Consider the following 12087-nt stretch of genomic DNA (forward strand, 5'->3'; position numbering starts at 1 on the left):
CGTCCACTGTTGAAAGTGCCCTCAATGCGAACGAGAAGTGACCGACACGTGTAATCAATGACACCCCATACCATCACGCCCTGTGATACGCCAGTATGGCGATGACGAATACACGCTTCCAATGTGCGTTCACCGCGATGTCGTCAAACACGGATGCGACCATAACGATGCTGTAAACAGAACCTGGATTCATCAGAAAAAATGACGATTTGTCATTAGTGCACCCAGGTTCGTCGTCGTACACCATCGCAGTCTGTGATACAGCGTCAAGAGTAACTGCAGCCATGGTCTCCGAGCTATGGTTCAAATGGGTCTGAGCACAATGGGACTTAACTCCTGAGTTCATCAGTTCCCCAGAACTTAGAACTACTTAAACCTAACTAACCTAACGACATCACACACATCCATACCCGAGGCAGGATTCGAACCTGCGACCGTAGCGGTCACGTGGGTCCAGACTGAAGCGCCTAGAACCGCACGGCGACTCCCGCCGGCGGTCTCCGAACTGATAGTCCATGCTGCTGCAAACGTCGTCGAAATGTTCGTGCAGATGGTTGTTGTTTTGCAAACGTTCCCATATGTTGACTCAGGGATCGAGACGTGGCTGCACGATCTCGACAGCTAGTGATACGAGGCCGTTGGGATCCAGCACGGCGTTCCGTATTACCCTCCTGAACCCACCGATTCCATATTCTGCTAACAGTCATTGGATCTCGACCACCGCGAGGAGCAATGTCGCGACACGATAAACCGCAATCGCGATAGACTACAATCCGACCTTTATCAAAGTCGGAAGCGTGATGGTACGCATTTCTCCTCATTACACGAGGCAACACAACAACGTTTCACCTGGCAACGCCGGTCAACTGCTGTTTGTGTATGAGAAATCGGTTGGAAGCTTTCCTCATGTCAGCACGTTTTTGGTGTCACCACCGGCGCCTACCTTGTATGAATGCTCTGAAAAGCTAATCATTTGCATATCACAGCATCTTCTTCCTGTCGCTAAAATTTCGCCTCTGTAGTACGTAATCTTCGTGGTGTAGCAATTTTAATGGCCAGTAGTGTACTTGTCATCGTGTCCCATCACTCGTCTTGATGAATCATGAGGAACACTGTGATGAATAATGGTTTTCAGAGGCCTTCTATGACGGTAGAATTTTTTTCTTTTACGATCATCGGTTTCAAGTCGCCTAGCGGATAAAATGTTTTAGACCGTGCATACTACAGTAACGCATTAGGCCGTGTATCGGATACTACAACACTGTTTGCCATGTATCAGATACTACAATAGATTTTCACAAACAATGTCCACAAACAATGCTCTTGGCTGAAGAAAAACACTTTAGAATGCTACCAGGGACCCATACGAAACTTCCGCACATTGTTTGCTTTAATTGACAGCATTCAGTGTAGTCGTTGGGATTAGGGTAGTGGTGGGAATGAAGAAAAAACAAATTTAAAAATAAAAATAAACCGAACGACGTGAAATAATTAAACTTCTTGGAAGATTAAAACTGTGTGGCGGACCGAGACTCGAACTCGGTTCGCAGGAGAGCTTCTGTGAAATTTGGAATGTAGCAGACAAGGTACTGGCTGAAGCAAAGCTGTGAGGACAAGTCGTGGGTGGCTCAGACGGTGGAGCACTTGCTCGTGAAAGGCAAAGGTCGCTAGTTCGAGTCTCGGTTTGGTACACATTTTTAATCTGCCAGGAAGTCAGGAAGTTTCATATCAGCACACACTTCACTGGGGAATAGAAATTTCGTTCTGACGTGAAATAATAATCATGAATTTATGATACATACTAGATACATTTCCATGTTTCCAAAAATCCGTTTTGCATTCGAAAAGCTTGTCTCAGGTTCTACGACAGACAGGCAGATATTAGGGTCTGTCAGTACAGCCACATAACGTATAACATCAACGCGACAAACATTTTCAATTACAGTCCATATTTTGCAGTTTCAAACGTGACTGTATTCAATACACTGGAGTTTGTAGCATCATAATACATTCTTCTCTCCATAACAATGGTAAAACGTTAAAAACGCTTTCCTTCAAATACGTGATAAGTTTCCACTGTTCATTTCTACCACTATTTCGCACATAGTTTCCGCGATTGAATTACGAAATTCATAATCTAACATCACACGTTTTCATGACTGGAGTATGCATTTCACTTCATTCAAGAGAAACAATGAAGCATGTATCAAGACAAATTACGACTGATGATGGACCACAGGGTCCCAAATGCATTGTGAATTTAATAAAACATTAAAAGTTGTGACTGAAGGCGTTTTTTAATTCGGACTTCAAGTGGACAAAAATATATTTTATTCGTGTATATAATTACAACTTAACAATTAGCGTTCTTTTTCCTTGTCTTGAACTGTTAAACCCTAGCTTACTGCCAAATTTCATGATTCTAGGTCAACAAGAAGTGCACTAGAGTTTCTCATGAGCGAATTTTCAAAAATGGTTCAAATGGCTCTGAGCACTATGGGACTTAACAGCTGAGGTCATCAGTACCCTAGAACGTAGAACTACTTAAACCAAACTAAACTAAGGGCAGCACACACATCCATGCCCGAGGCAGAATTCGAACCTGCGACCGTAGCAGCAGCGCGGTTCCGGACTAAAGCGCCTAGAACCGCTCGGCCACAAAGGCCGGCAGAGAATTTTCGAGTATGAAAATGTGTGACATAAATGACTATGTCTTTTGATGGAATTTATTTAGAAGCTTAAAATTCCATCAGCAGCAAGAAACCACACTGGAGACATAAATTTATACGTGTTATGTAAACTCGTTTCTGAGAAAAAGGTTCTTAAAAATCGGACAGACAGACAGACGGACAATAATGCGATATTATAAGGGTTCCGTTTGTACAGATTCAGGCGCGAAACCCTGAAAAAGATCAAAAATGCGATATTCAGGAGCTGCAAACGTGGCGGTGGATGCGAGCGTCATACGTAGGCAGAGAAGTCGCCTCTATACCCGCCTGTGATAAACATTACAACGGCAGCAGAATCACGTAGCCCGTGGCCCGGATGCGCAGTTCCACTGCTCCTCGCACGGCAAGAGCATATTTTACTACCGGCGAGGATTTTTATTTGTACGGGCGACCCGGGGCGCACGCCCGCCGTAAAAGACCACTTGCCGCGATAGGCGGCGCGCACGTAACGCATAAACAATACGCCACTCCGGCCCCAGCTCCGGCAGAGGCCCGGCCGACGTTCGGCCCACGGAGGGCTATACAGGAGGCGACGGCGGCGTCCCAGGGAAAACCCGGCGGAGTAGCGAGTAGCGGCGGCGATTACGGGCCCGCTCTGGGGGTGGAATTAGGCCACAACTCGCCGTCTCTCTCTCCCCTTTGCTCCGTCCGGCTCTCTCTCTCCCTCCCTCCCTCTCTCCCCCCCTCTCTCTCTTTCTCTCCCTCTCTTTCACTCTCTCTCTTTCCCGTCACTCTGTCCGTCCCTCTCTCCTCTCTATTCCGGCGGTTCCTGATGATGAATCGCTGACGCTGCAGAGTCGACAAAACTGCGTTATGCGCTCTGCAATTGTGTCCTGATGGGGCGCAGTTTTGCGCTAACAGGAGTTGCTTGGGGCAGAAGACCCGAATGGAATTACCACTCTGTTGATAACAACGTCGCCTACCCCTCCCCCTTCCCCCCAAACCGACAAGTTTACACGTGCTGATTGAGTTACAACGTCCTCGAGGCGAGGTCCCAATTGTTAGATCCTGGTGAGCCTCACCTACTCGGCTAGTAGCCAGGGGTGGTGGAGCACAGAGTTCGCTAGAACGTATTCTCCGTTGGCTCATGATCAAATATACCTACGAACTTCCGAAAGCAACATGACACTTTATTACGTTCAAGGCCGCTTTAAAATTACACTGTTCGCATTGCCCATTTCGGCACCTGATTGCCATCTTCAGATGTAATTAATCCACTGACAACATACGAAATATGTCGTTCAGTACAGGAGAGTGTTGTAACTGGAGGGTGGTGTGCATAGGAATAAAGAATGATTTTTGGTCGATGCTTTAGTCTAGTGACTGATTTTAGAATCGGATGAAGGAAAGAGCACTAGAGATTACCAAAAGCAGTTTATGGAGTTTTATACATTGTTTCGCTGCTGTTAGACATGAGGTTATGTTTTACACAGCATTTGAAAATACGAGGGGCGTTTGAAAAGTCCGTGCAAAGTCCGAGAGATGGCACCACCGGTGTGTATCAAGGTCATGTTCGTTAGTAGAATCTTTGGAAAGAACGCACACCAAGTTTCAGCCATATTGGTCTATTTCTTTGTGTTTGGCATTCGTGTGAATCAAGGAAGCCGAGTACTTGTCAAAAACTGGAGGAAAAAGAATTTCGTGTGGTGATTAAACATTACTTAATGAAGGGCAAAGCGCCTCAGGAGACTAGAGAGAAGCTTGATAAACATTACGGTGACTCTGCACCTTCGTTTAGAACACATTATAAGTGGTTTCAAAATTTTCGGACTGCCATATGGGCACAAGTGATGCTGAACGTTCTGGACGCCCTGTGGAGATTACGACTCCAGAAAACATTGATGAAATCCGTGATATGGTGATGGATGGCAGAAGAGTTAAGGTGCGTGAGATTGCTAGCGCTGTGGCTATCTCGAATGAACGTTTACATATTATTTTGAAGAAACATTTCGACATGAGAAAGCTATCCGCAAGATGGGTTCCGCGATTGCTCACGCTTGACCGAAAACGGAATCGTGTGAAGTGTGGGAAAGATGCAGCTGTTCAGGAAGAATCAGCAGGGCTTTAAGCGTCGTTTCGTCGCTCTGGATGAAACATCTATACATTACTATACTCCTGAGACCAAACAACAATCTAAACAATGGGTCACCAAGGGAGAATCTGCACCAAAAAAGGCGAAAACCAGTCCGTTGGCCGGTAACATTATAGCGACTGTCTTTTGGGATTCGCAAGGGATAATCCTCATCGACTATCTGGAAAAGGGTAAAATTATTACAGGTTCATATTATTCATCGTTATTAGACCGTTTGAAAACCGAGCTGCGAGAAAAACGCCAGCAATTGGACCGCAAAAAAGTCCTTTTCCATCACGACAATGCACCAGCACACACCTAAGCAGTTGTGGTCGCAAAAGTAATGGAAAAAGGATTCCAACTCGTTTCACACACCCCTCCCCACTATTCTCCAGGGTTGGCTCCCTCGGACTACTATTTGTTCCCCAATTTGAAGAAATGGCTGGCGGGTCAAAAATTTTCTTCAAACGAGGAGGTGATTGCAGCAACAAATAGCTATTTTACAGCGTTGGACGAAGTGTGTAAGTGTAAGAGGAGACTAAGTCGAAAAATAAAAATGTTTACCCCAAAAACGTAAGTAGTTTTCATTTTTGCACGGTCTTTTCAAACGCCCCTCGTATTTCGTGTTCTACACATTGAAGTTCTGTATACTAATTTATACTACGGGGGACCTGATACTGAAAAATATCACAAATTTGAAAAAAATGTTTCTGTTCTATAGGAAAGAGCACTTCATACCGATTACAAAAGTGTATATTTATGAATATTTTCGTATTCCACCTGCTCGTAAATTTAATTTGAACGTAATGTTGCATATGCGCTACGTCCCAATGTTACTTTAAAGTGCGTCAGAATACGTGATCTATTCTTCTATTCCTTATTTTTTTCAGCTCTTAAATATGTATTGTAAACGTAAGTGTATCCTGGAAGGCTCTGACGAGTGGGTTAGTTGCTGCAAAAACTTATGATGTACGTGTATTTGTTTAGTTTTCGCAATTTAAATTTGAAAATTGGAAATTTTTGGTAAGAGCTATGGCGCCAAATTGCTGGGGTCATCGGTCCCTAGTCTTACGCACTAATTAAACTAACTTAACCTAACTTACGCTAAGGACCACACACACATCCATGTGGGAGCCGCGCGGATCGTGACAGGACGCCTTAGACCGTACGGCTTATTTGAATTTGAAACACATGTGTTTCGTATTTAGTGCTTTGTTGTTCAACTTCAGTGTATGCGTTATAAATGAACAATAACGAAATTTAGCACCAGAGAGAGGTTCCCAGGCAACAAATTTAAAGCAACATCGAATAATACACATCATTTGCTACCTTAGTGAGATATTGAGCGTGCAGGCGTACAGTACACTTACAAGCATTCCTTGCTGTAATGGAGGAAGTTAATTCTAAATAAAGGGAACTGGTAAACACAAATCTTCTTAGGAGACATCTCCATGGTCTCTCACACAATAACACTGAAAGCTTCAACAGGTACGTAGGGGAGCTAACACCAAAAACTGTATTTGACGGGCTGATAGCGCTGATGATAGCTGTAATGGATGCAGTAATGACTTTTAGAGATTGTGTTAAATATTAGATTCATGTTCTGACAAAAAAAGGTATCCTTAATGGAAGGGATGTGGTGTCAATTCTAAGCGTTATTGATCGGCTGCGAGTAACTGAAGCGGAGAGAGGTGAAGAGGCTAGACTGTGAAGTACATGAGCATGTGTCGTGCTGTCCGCAGGTCGTGGTCTAGTGGCTAGCGTTGCTGCCTAGGGATCACGGGGTCCCGGATTCGATTATCGGCCAGGTTGGGGGATTTTCTATGCCCGGGAAATGGGTGTTTGTGTTCTCCTCATCATTTCATCGTCATTATCATTCGTGACAGAGGCTACATTGCATTGTGTAAAAATTGGGCTGTGTAAGAATTGGGACTTCGCACGGGCGCTGTGACCGCGCAGTCATCAAATATAATGTTCATGAAATTCGGATATCTGCGAACTAAATACGATTATTGGTTTTATGTCGTACACATGCACGATTGGCAGGTGTCGTTCATGTGACAGGCCTGAAGAGGAAATGATTGGAACGTCAAACCAGTTGCTAATAAAACAGTATCAAAGTGATGGCTGTTCGTACTGTATTATCACATTTCAACCACCAGCTGCTGTCCTGTGCTCATGAGCTTAAGATGGAGTTATATTAACACTGAAGAGGTAAAAAATTGGTTCACCTGCCTAATATCGTGTAGGGACCCCGCGAGTACGCAGAAGTGTCACAACACGACGTAGCATGGACTCGACTAATGTCTGAAGTAGTGCTGGAGGGAATTGACACCATTAATCCTGCAGGGCTGTCCGTAAATTCGTAGGAGTACGAGGGGGTCGAGGCCTTTTCTGAACAGCTCGTTGCAAGTCGTCCCAGATATGCTCAATAATGTTCATGTTTGGGGTGTTTGGTGGCCAGCGGAAGTGTTTAAACTCAGAAGAGTGGTTCTGGAGCCACTCTGTAGCAATTCTGGATGTGTGGGGTGTCGCATTATCCTGCTGGAATTGCCAAAGTCCGTCCGAATGGCCGGCCGCTCTAGACGAGCGGTTCTAGGTGCTTCAGTCTGGAACCGCGCTGCTGCTACGGTCGCAGGTTCGAATCCTGACTTGGGCAGAGATAAGTGTGATGTCCTTAGGTTAGTTAGGTTTAAGGAGTTCTAAGTCAAGCGGACTGATGACGTCAGATGTAAAGTCCCATAGTGTTTAGAGCCATTTGAAGCGCTTGAATCGTCGGAATGCACAATGGACATGAATGCATGCAGGTGATCAGACATGATGCTTACGTGTGTGTCACCTGTCAGAATCGCATCTAGACGTATCACAGGGCCGAAATCACCCGTCCATCCGCTCTAGGGTTGTCCACAAATCCGAAAGAGTACGACGGGGTGGAGATGTCTTCTGAACAGCACGTTTCAAGGCATCCCGCATATACTCAATAATGTTCATGTTTGGGGAGTTTGGTGGCCAGTGGAAGTGTTCCTGGACCCACTCTGTAGCAATTCTGGGCGTGTGGAGTGTCGCACAGTCGTGCTGGCATTTCTCAAGTCCGTCCGATTCCTGAGGTCTTCATACCCGTACACGTCCATTCGCTCGATACAATTGGAAACGAGACTTGTCCGACTAGGCAAACATGTTTCCAGTCATCAACAGTCCAATGTCGGTGTTGACGAGCCCAGGCGAGGCGTAAACCTTTGTGTCGTGCGGTCATCAAGGGTACACGCGTGGGTTCCCGGTTCCGAAAGCCCATATTGATGATGTTTCATTGAATGGTTCGCACGCTGACACTTGTTGACGGTCTAGCATCGAAATCTGCAGCAATTTGCGGAAGGGTTGCGCTTCTATCACGTTGAACGATTCTCTTCAGTCGTCGTTGGTCCCGTTCTTAATAGATCTTCTTCCGGCCTCAACGACGTCCTGATACTCACGTACACTCGTTTAATGGTCGTAAGGGAAAATCCCCATTTTATCGCTACCTCGGAGATGTTGTGTCCTATTGCTCGCGTGCTGACTGTAACACCACGTTTGAACTCACTTAAATCTTGATAATCTGCCAGTAACCGATCTAAGAACTTCGGCAGGCGTTGCCGACCGCAGCGCCGTATTCTGCTTGCTTACTTATCTCTATATCTGAATACACACGCCTATACCTCTTTCTTTGGCACTTCACTGTATTATTCACTCATTCGAACTGATCTTCCAAGTCCTTTGTCGTCTCTGAATTACAATGTCATCAGCAAACCTCACAGATATTATCTCTTGTCCCTAATGTTTAGCCCGCATCTCGTGGTCGTGCGGTATCGTTCTCGCTTCCCGCGCCCGGGTTCCCGGGTCCGATTCCCGGGGGGGTCAGGGATTTTCTCTGCCTCGTGATGGCTGGGTGTTGTGTGTTGTCCTTAGGTTAGTTAGGTTTAAGTAGTTCTAAGTTCTAGGGGACTGATGACCATAGATGTTAAGTCCCATAGTACTCAGAGCCATTTGAACCATGTTTGAACCTAATGTTTAATTCCCTTCCCAAACATCTCCTTTACTGCTCAGCCAATGTACTGATTGAATAAATTGTGGTATTTCGTTACAGACTTGTCTCAGAACTACTCAACTGTTGCTTACCTTTCATATCCATTGACTCTTGTAACCGTTGTCTGGTTTGCGTAAAAATTGTTGATTAAATACTGTATTTTATCTCTGCTACCTTCAGAATTTCAGAGTGTATTCCAATAAAAACTGCAAATAGATGTGCTGTAAATGTAGGTTTGCCTTTCTACAGGTCATCTTCCATTTAAGTCGGGGTTCGTTACATCTTGTGATTCTACATTTCTTCGGAACAAAAACTGATTATTGAATCTTCACTGAATAACACTAGTCAACAAAGTTAAACCTTTATTCAGTATCTAATTTATACGTGGGTAGATGTACCTAATTTTGTGTTGCTGAATTCACTGGTAAAATCGTCTTTTTTCTATCACGTCACAGTTCCTAGATACACAGAAGATCAGAAACAGTACTGGCGAATATTGGTAGAATTAATATAAAAAGTAATACATATTTAGAACTTTAGAACTCAAACTACTTATTACGTATGTATGGAGGTGACACAATAGAAGCTCTAAATCAGTTTATAACATATTTTCCGCTTAGGCCTTCTTTCGAATTCAAAGAAGGTGACAATGATGAACTTGTAGCACTACCATACACAAAAATCCTAACATCTAAACAAAAGAACACTATGCATCTAAATAAGGAAAATAATAAAATCCCTTAAAAAGCCATAACACTTAGATGCTAGAACATCTTCGAAGTTATATTCGGATTCTACACACCAAAATACATACCATCTGATGTATCACATCCAAGCTACAAAGTGGCTTTTGAGGAGTGATAATTAGTGTCAGTATTTTTCAACAATGTCTCTGATGGTACGGTAATATTCACACTTACCTTACATGTAGCTGTAATTATTACATTCTTCTTGTAATCTAGCGGTATTTCGCCTGTCTCATTTATCTCGCACACCAAGTAGAATAGCACTGCCTTCGTTCGTTCTCCCAAGAATCTTAATAATTCTGGGAGAATTTCGTCTATTTCACGCGTCTTGTTTCGACTAACGTCCATCGGTACGCTGTTAAATTCTTCTCGTAATATCATATTTTCTGTCTCATCTTAATCCGCTTTCTCTTCCCTTTCCATATCTTCCTCGAATTCGTTTCCTTCGATATATTCCTTCCACACTTGACTCCTCCTTTCTTCTAATTAGTGCAGCTCTTCTTTTCTTCCAGTATCCTACAGGCAACATCTATCTCCCCACAATCTTGCATGTTTTTACAGATTTTTAGCTTTAACGAATCTTTAGTCATGTTCGATTCCATAGCACTGATTGTGCCCCTCGACTGTGACGTAATCCAGGACAGAAAGAGGGTCAGCATCGATCATAACGTCATCTGCATTTTTTTGTTACACTGCAGATGCAGGTTTCAACTGACAGTACAGCTACCTTCAGTGAGTTATAAGTACTCACGCAGACTGAACGAAATTATGACGACACACGTATATTAGACTACAATGTGTCGTTATAATAACGTTCAGTCTACATGACTACTTGTAAAGCATTTATAATAGGTGCACCGTCAGTTGAAACCTAGATCTGCAATGCAATGAAAAGGCACATGGTATTACGACCGATATTGACCTTCTTTCTGTAGTAAAATCTTTACTCGTGGCCCTTCAGAAACAAGACTGGGATTCGAGCAACGTTTCAGATGTTGTTGTGATCCTCAGTCCAGAGACTGGCTTGATGCAGCTACTCCATCCTGTGCAAACGTCTTCATCTCCAAGTCCCACCTGCACCCTACATCCATCTGAATCTGCCCTTGTATTCATCTCTTGGTCTCCCTCTACGATTTTTCCCTTCCACAATGTCCCCCAATACTAAAATTGTTGGTCCCTTGACGCCTCAGAACATGTCCTACCAACCGATCCCTTCTTCTACTCAAGCTGTGCCACAAATTTCTCTTCTCCCCAAATCTATTCAGTATCTCTTCATTAGCTGTGTGATCTACCCATCTAATCTTCAGAATTCTTCTGTAGCGCCACATTTCGAAAGCTTCTATTCGCTTCTTGTCTAAACTATTTATCGTCCACGTTTCACTTCGATATATGGTTGCACTCCATACAAACTTTCAGAAAAGACTTCCTGACGCATAAATCTATGCTCGATGTTAACAAATTTCTCTTCTTCAGAAACTCTTTCCTTGCCATAGCCAGTCTACATTTTATATCCTTTATACTTCCATTATCCTCTTTTTGCATTTGTCGATGTTCATATGATGTTCTCCTTTCAAGACACTGCCCATTCCGTTCGACTGCTCTTCCAGGTCCTTTGTTGTCTCTGACACAATAACAATGTCATCGGTAAAAGTCAAGTTTTGATTTACGTTTCAGACATACAAACATAAATTGCCGTTGAAATCATAACAAACGGCAAACGGTTCTATCAAAGGTGTGTGTGTGTGTGTGTGTGTGTGTGTGTGTGTGTGTGTGTGTGTGTGTGTGTGTGTGTGTCAGTTCTAAAGTTTTATACTACCTACTATATTGGTTTGCGAAGTGTCTAATTAAAAGAAAATAATGAAGTAGTGCAGTTTTCAAAAATTTGCATCCCCGGAAGTGAAGAATTACGATTAATAAAAAATAGAAAATGTGAAATGTTCTCATTCATATGTAAAGCCTCAAGCCGAAACTAATGGATGCCCCTCACCTGAGCCACATTCCAGAAGACAAATTTGACAACAGCACCCTTTGCATATCCTCGAAGGAGGAGCCTACGTTTGTCACAAATTTCGAGCAGACAAATTGACATGCAGGCCGCGACATCTCTAACAGCTGACAGGATAATAACTTTTTAAAATTCCGGAGCAATACGGCAAGAAATTTCTGACGAACGCCTCGGCGCCGCGTTAAACGCATTACCGTCGGAATATATTCCAGCCCATCAGTCACGTCGGCATGCGCAGGGCCGTGGGACGAATTGTGCGCGCGAGTTGTTAAACATTTCCGGCGTCGCCTGCCGGGTATGGGGGCGATTCCTCGGAAATGTAAATCGGAATCGATTTCCCATTACTTTGTCTTCCTGAAATATTGAAGAGCCGAGGTCGGGGCTCAATCATTCACGGGCCACCTGACGTATCGGGTTAACGTCTTCGGCGGTTTGCCTGCTTTCCCTCGACCAGCCGAACACCATTTCGGGCGACG

At 44.0% G+C, this 12087-nt stretch overlaps 1 protein-coding gene across 1 annotated transcript in view; it reads right to left on the bottom strand.

Annotated features, from left to right (window-relative positions):
* Nucleotides 1-12087, bottom strand: part of LOC126284025 (roundabout homolog 2-like) — a 1608695-nt gene that overhangs the window by 626380 nt on the left and 970228 nt on the right. The window lies entirely within an intron of this gene.

Source organism: Schistocerca gregaria, chromosome 1, assembly GCF_023897955.1.
Source record: "Schistocerca gregaria isolate iqSchGreg1 chromosome 1, iqSchGreg1.2, whole genome shotgun sequence".
In the NCBI taxonomy this organism is placed as follows: domain Eukaryota; kingdom Metazoa; phylum Arthropoda; class Insecta; order Orthoptera; family Acrididae; genus Schistocerca; species Schistocerca gregaria.